Raw genomic sequence first — 7750 nt, 5'->3', positions numbered from 1 at the left:
ACTGAGCAAGGCCACAGGTCAAACCCTCATCCTCACAGACACTAGTCGGGTTCTTAAACCACTGAGCCACAACGGGAACTCCTAAAATCCATTATTGATGTCAAGCTGGACAAATAAATCTTACAAGAAAAATAATACCAGGACACATCAGAGTACCTTAACCTGGGACAATGTGGTGGAATTTGAAGGGCAAACTTGTTTCACTGCTTAGACAAATCCACCTGTTTTTTGGTGTTAAGTGATCAATTTCATCAACAATCTTAGTAGATGTTTCCCTTAGGCTTAATTTCTCTGACAAAAGTATAGTCTCTCAAAAGTTCTAGTATTATCAGCATGCATGAGCTAACAAATTTTCACAAGATTTTTTTTTTTCCTGGAAAATGAGGTGTAGAGAGATTTAATGAAGAGTGTGAATTTAAAAGTTATATGTAAGATTCCTTATCATTTGCAGAAGCCTAAAAGTAGATATGATTCAAAAGCAGACATTCTTACAAATTTTGAGATTTTTTCTTGTGTTATTTCTTCTTTCAATACTCAGTAGCTTAAAATGTAGAACAATAGGAGTTCCCGTCGTGGCGCAGTGGTTAACAAATCCGACTAGGAACCATGAGGTTGCGGGTTTGGTCCCTGCCCTTGCTCAGTGGGTTAACGATCCGGCATTGCTGTGAGCTGTGGTGTAGGTTGCAAACACGGCTCGAATCCCGCGTTGCTGTGGCTCTGGTGTAGGCCAGTGGCTACAGCTCCGATTCGACCCCTAGCCTGGGAACCTTCATATGCTGCGGAAGCAGCCCAAAGAAATAGCAAAGAGACAAAAAAAAAAAAAAATGTAGAACAATAACCAAGAAAAGAAGAAAATAAAAGATTAAAATGTATCTCTCTGGCACATGGAAAACACAGTTTATGTTTTTATTCAGTTTTTCAAAAATTGCAAGTGTTAAAAATGAATATATTAAAAAACATGAGGAGTTCCTGTAGTGGTGCAGTGGTTAACGAGTCCAACTAGGAACCATGAGGTTGCGGGTTCGATCCCTGGCCTTGCTCAGTGGGTTAAGGATCTGGCGTTGCCATGAGCTGCGGTGGAGTTTGCAGATGCAACTCGGATCCCGAGTTGCTGTGGCTCTGGTGTAGGCCGGTGGCTACAGCTCCAATTAGACCCCTAGCTTGGGAATCTCCATGTGCCACGGGAGCGGCCCTAGAAAAGGCAAAAAGACAAAAAAAAAAAAAAAAAAAAAAAAAAAAGAAAAAGAAAAAGAAAAAGAAAAAAGAAAAGAAAGTACAGAGTTCTCAAACACCCTTAACCCAGTTTACCCTAAAGTTACTGTCTTAAATAATCATTACATATTGGTCAAAAATAAGAAATTAATTGATACAATGCCATTGCCCTAATTAGTTCAATATCTCAGTAGTACTATTATTTCAACACTATTAATTAAACTCCAGATTTTATTCAGAATTCACCAGTTTTCCCATTAATGTATTTTTTGTTTGTTTTTTTGTTTGTTTTTTGGGGCCACACCTGTGGCATATGGAGGGTCTCAGGTTGAATCAGAGCTGTGGACGCTGGCCTATGCCACAGCCACAGCAATGCCAGATCCGAGCTGCATCTGCGACCTACATCACAGCTCATGGCAATGCTCTATCCTTAACCCACTGAGCGATGCCAGGGATCGAACCTGCGTCATCATGGCTGCTAGTCAGATTTGTTCCCGCTGAACCACGACGGGAACTCCTGGCACAATTTTTTCAAACGATAGAAAATATTAAACTGCCTCTGATGCATTTCCAGAAATGCACATAACTAAGGCTGACTCTGATCTATGCTGATCGGGCCTGACTTTTTCCTCTGAAAAGCTGGCATTCAGGACTGGGTACATTGTATCAGCCCATAGTATCATTGAACCAAAGCTGTTTGTAAATTTTAAACACAGCAGATGTTTCTTACATCTGCTTAAAGGACCAGCATTTGAAGAAACCCTGAAGCGTGCATTTGGCATTTTTAAGAGGGCCTCCCTTCAAATATCCTGCACAGGCTTTAACATAAACACTCTTCCCTAAACCAGATGATGTAAAGCCTCCCTTCACGGTCCAAAGTCTGCCCTGGCCTTCTTCACCCTGTCCCGTATTTCGTACCATCCTCATGTCCACACACTTCCTGTTTGCCGTACTAAAATGTATATGTGCTTTTTTCCCCCTCTCCTTTGGGATCCTTTTCTCTACTTATCAAGTAAAGCAACGTTATATAAAGGACCAGGAAAGTCAAGCATCCAAGTCTTTCTAATGCAGAACTGTAATTCGTCCTCCTCTGATCACACCCGCTGCCACCCCTCAAAGATGCTGCTCCTTGAGACACGTATCTTGGCATAGCTAGTTCCCATCAAAGCCCACCTTATGCAGAGGCCAATAGAACAACTTCCAGATGCCCACCGCAGAAGGCTGCCGTATGTGGCTGTCTCCATCAATGATAACAGTGTCAAACCCAACATTAAAAATTGGTGACCAGGGAGTTCTCATTGTGGCTTTAGCAGTAAAGAACCTGACTAGTATCCCCGAGGCCCGTGGGTTGGATCCCTGGCCCTGCTGAGTGGGTTGTTAGGGTTAGGGTTAGGGTTAGGGTAAGGGTTAGGGTTAGGGTTGCTGTGAGCTGTGGTGTAGGTCGCAGAGGTGGTTCAGATCTGGCGTTGCTCTGGCTGTAGTGTAGGCCGGCAGCTACAGCTCTGATTCGACCTCCAGCCTGGGAACTTCCATATGACACCCTGTGGCCCTAAAAGGCAAAAAAATACAATAAAATAAAATGGTGATGGTTATATGGGGTTCTGGACACGGCAGAAGTAACTGTACTGAACCCATGGAGGAATAAGAAAACAGAGGTTGAAGGAGGTTAAGCATGGAAGGCTCAGTCTTCGAGCTGATGGAAAGAATCTCCCTTTGTGGCATCGCTTTTGTAATTACCACAAGGCAAGGGTGCTTCTTCGCTACACTATTTATCAGATCCAGAGTCTGTCACAGCACTTCCAGGGAATAAGCCCAGGTTGGGCGGTTTTTCCAGTGGGGATCTCTTTTATCTCTTTCAGTTGGCACTGAGTACGTGCTCTTCCCAAAAGACCATGGCTTTGCATCGTGTCCCTAATTGGGGCAGATGGCTCTCTCTCTGGCGAGACTGATGAGAGATCACGGCCAGCCCCAGGCACCTGAAGTCACGTCCTTCTTCCCAGCTGATCTAATATGAGCTATCACTTGTACTTACTGTATCAGCTCCATTTTCTTCTCAATTCGCACGCAGGTTTTCCTTTCGTCAATTTTTATTTTAATTGACTTTGTATCCCTTTCCTTCCCCAGCTGTTAGTGCCCCCACCATGGTTCCACTGTCTGGAATCTAGCTGTGTGAGGGATATCTGCCCCCGGACATATTTGCACCACAAAGAATCAGATTTACCTTGAGCTGGCACAGCCCTGTCCTTTTCCTAATGCAAGAACCAACACTTTTAGACTGGAACTACTTATCCTAGGTTGAGTTCATATGGTCATCCTAAACAAAAAAGAAATGTCTTTTAATGGGGTCTCTTTGCAACGATTTTCTCTACCTAGAGGAGTAATTTGCAAGATGGTGACTAAGGGATGACGTATCTGGGAGAGAAGAGGGTAAGGATTCACCTTCAGGCAGCACTGCCACTAGAGCACATGGCCAAGTCATCCAAATGTCATCGATTTCCTGACCGCTGAACCAACTGTTGACCCCCCCACCGTGTTAACATTAATTCAAAAATTTCAAGTTCAGTCCTCCAGTATGAGTTACCTGCATTACAAAAACAGAACATGTTAAGTCTTTCTAAAATAGCAGCACTTTCAGTTTAAAACACAATTTTATAAATAAAAATGAACACAAAATGGAACACAAAGATTCGATTGTGTACATAAATGGTATCTCTCTATATAAAATCATCGAATTAAAGATGTAATTAATACTGATAATATTAGTACTATTTATATAATAAGGTATATGTCTACATATGTATTTGGTGGGCTTATTTTAGATGCACCTACATATTAAAGTCATTCATATGCCCTATATTATTGGGCAGTGCTTTATAAATATAGAAGTAATAAAAATTACCTTGTACCTATTTCAAACATTTTGTAGCCGGCTAGTCTATTTTATTTTAAGAACTGGATAAGATATTTCATAGCCTTTCCCAGCTCCAACTTCCCTCAAAGCGTAGCTCTCAGTCGTATTACCAACCATTTACTTAAAATAATTCTCTTAAATCAAGGTGACAGAGCGACTTCAATTGCCCCCAAAGCTTCTTCCTTCTTTTACATTTTTATTTATTTAGTTGTTTCGTTAACTTTGCGGTTTGGGTAGGGGGTAATGTTCTTTTTGGTGGCTTTTTTCTTCTTTCTTTTTCTCACTAGATCTGCACGCTGCTTTTCCCTCAGGGGCCCCTTCAAGAACCTTTTCTAAATGCACACACAAACAAGAGGAAAAATGTCAGCTTCCACGGTTGGTAAGACAATGAGGCCTGGAGGGTAGGAAACAGCTTCGCAGCAGGGACTAGGCATCCACAGCATGGAGGAGCAAAGACGTGCTGGTCCTTCTTCAACAGGTGCAAAGGCTTCTGAAAGAGCCCCCGTTTCCTCATACTTTATATCTGGTATTCCTGATGCTTCATATACAGCTGCTCCATGTGAATGGCCTCTGCACTGTATTTCACTAAGGTTAGACTCAAGCTGAGGGGGAGAATTCAATACAGCAGAGACAGGAAGGCACGCATATAAATATGCTACTTTCTGCAACCCAATTATTTATAATATTGCAGTTTATCCAGTGCTCCCCAGGAGTCACTCTACTTGGAATTCGTGAAACTTTCTTCAAGAACGCATCCAAAAAGATTTGACGAGGTGAGTATTGTGATATTACCTGGTTAGGAAAATCATGAAAGTCACAGATATTTAGGGCCCTGACAAAATAAAAGATCATTACAAACCAGTCAACGTGTCCATTGTACATTAAGACGAAGCCCTGTAATTTCTGCCACATGCATTTTTTGGCCTCGCCCATGGCATGTGGAAATTCCCCTGCCAGGGATCAAACCCTGGCCGTAGCAGTGACCTGGGTTGCTGTAGTAACAACACCGGATCCTTAACCTGCTTAGTAACAAGAAAACTCCTTCTATATGTATTTTTTTTCTTTAAGGCTTCAAGAGTAATACTTATTCAAAGTAGCATTAGTAATTTAGAAAAGTAATGTATTCTTTGCTTAACTGAAGACGGGATATACCTTGATTTTTCTAGGATTTCTTGTGGAATTTTTGAAAACCCTGAACAAATAAATACTACTAGTTTCTAGGAGGGGCTGAAATTCATTAGAATATACACTGTATTTTCTACCATCATTGCCCTGAAATATGTTTTTGCAAATGCAGCAGAAACCAGCGGTTTGTTTACAAGGTTCAGGGAAAGAAGTCCTCTCCTTAAACATGAAGGTACAAGGTGAAGCAGCAAATGCAGATGTAGAAACGGCAACCAGTTACCCAGGAGATCCAGCTCAGATAATTAATGAAAGTGGCCACGTTAAAAAAACAACAGATTTTCAGTGGGGATGAAACAGCCTGATATTGGGGAAAATACCACATAGGACTTTCACAGCTAGAGAAGAGAAGTTAGTACCTGGCTTCAGAGCATCAGAGGACATGATAGTTCTTTTGCTAGGGGCTAATGCAGTTGGTGATTTTAAGCTGAAGCCAATGTTCATTTATCATTCAAAAAAACCTAGAGCCCTTAAGAATTATGCTAAATCTATGCAGCCTGTGCTCTATAGATAGAACAATAAAATCTGAATAATGGCATATCCGTTTACAACATGGTTTGCTGAACATTTTTTTTTGTTTTTTTTTTAAATTATTTCTTCAACTTCTGTTGTACAGCAGAGTGACCCACACAATTCCCTGTGCTGTACAGTAGGTGCCTATGGTCAATCCACTCCAAATGTTACAGTTTGTATCCACCCCAAACTCGCCATTCATCTCACTTCCTCCCCGCTGGCATCCACAAGCCTGTTGTTGAGACCTACTGCTCAGAAAACAAAAAACAAATCCCTTTCAAGATATGACTGCTCTCTGGCAATGCACCGATCACCTAAGACCACTGATGGAGATGGACAATGAGATTAATGTTGTTTTCATGTCTGCAAACACATTTATTCTGCAGACCACTGATCAAGAAGTAATCTCAAAGTTCAAGTCTCATCATTTAAGAAATACATTCCACAATGCTAGAACTGCCATAGACAGTAATTTCTCTGAGGGAACTGGGCAAAATAAACTGAACACCTTCTTGAAAGAATTCACCACTTTAGATGCCAATTAGAACATTTGTGATTCCTAGGAAGAGGTAAAAATATCAATATTAACAGGAGTTTGGAAGAAGTTGATTCCAACCTTCATGGATGACTTTGAAGTGTTCAAGACTTCAGGGGAGGAAGTAACAGCAGATGAGGTGGAAATAGAAAGAGAGCTAGAATTAGAAGTAGAGCCTGAAGATGTGACTGTATTGCTATAATCTCATGATAAAGATGTAACTGATGAGGGGTTGCTTCTGATGTATGAGCAAAGAAAGTAATTTCTAGAGATGGAATCTAGTCCTGGTGAAGATGCTTGGCAGGAGGTGGAAATGACAATAAAGGACTTAGACTATTACATAAACTTAGTTGATCTAGCAAAGGCAGTTTTGAAGAGACTGATACTAATTTTGAAAGAAATTCCGCTATGGGTAAAGGCTTTCAAACTGCATTGCATGCTATGGAGAAATTGTATATGTACGAAAGAGTTAATCAGTATGGCAAACTTCATTGGCATCTTATTTTAAGAAATTGCCTTAGCCACCCCAATTTTTAGCAACCACCACCCTGATCCATTGGGAGCCATAAACATTGAGACAAGATCTTACCTCAGCAAAAAGATTATCACTTATTAAAGGCTCAGGTGATAGCAACTTTTAGCAATGAAGTATTTGTAAATTAAAGGTATGTATATTATTTTTTAGACATAATGCTGTGGCATATTTAATACACTATAGTATAGTATGAATATAACTTTTATATGCACTGGGAAAGCAAAAATTTGAGTGATTTGCTTTGTTGTGACCTTTGCTTTATTGCAGTAGTGTGGAACAGAACCTGCAAGATCTCCATATTTATATTTTAGGTACCTATGTACGTATTGTATATTCATTTCTATTATTTTCGAGCAATACTTGAAGTTGGAATAGTGGTTGAATCTATGCTTCCTCTGATGGCCAGTTTTAAGGGACTCTCTATCAATGTCATAACAAGATCAAAGCTTGGTTTTAAATTCTGGAATAGGCTCATCCTGAAGGTGGTTATTAATTAGTCGTAGTTGGCAGAGGTAGAAAATAAAGTATATACTTACAGAAACTACTTAAACAATCTGTGGATATCATGGGGGCTCCACAAATGCTGCTGTGAAAGTCCTAAGGCGTGGTTCTGCAATTTATACAGTAAGAAGCCAGGTGACCTCACTGACCTGGGAGAACTCCTCATTGACATTGTTTGGCCATTGTTCAAGCCAACGTTTAGCACTGTGTAGCTGCCTCTGGGAGTTTCCCCTCGTCTGTGCTGTCTTGCGGAAGCCCTCCTGAAACATGACCCTAGCCTGAATTACAATATGAAAGTTTATATTTTGTTTTTCACTAAGGAAAAATGTTGTTCATTGTTGGGATTCTGAAACCATAACTA

The 7750-nt window shown here is 40.7% G+C and overlaps 1 pseudogene; it reads left to right on the top strand.

The window, feature by feature from the left end:
* LOC102167785 lies at positions 3616 to 6994 on the top strand (annotated as a pseudogene).

This window comes from Sus scrofa, chromosome 11 (assembly GCF_000003025.6).
Source record: "Sus scrofa isolate TJ Tabasco breed Duroc chromosome 11, Sscrofa11.1, whole genome shotgun sequence".
Taxonomy (NCBI): domain Eukaryota; kingdom Metazoa; phylum Chordata; class Mammalia; order Artiodactyla; family Suidae; genus Sus; species Sus scrofa.
This window is presented reverse-complemented; position numbering and strand designations above follow the sequence as displayed.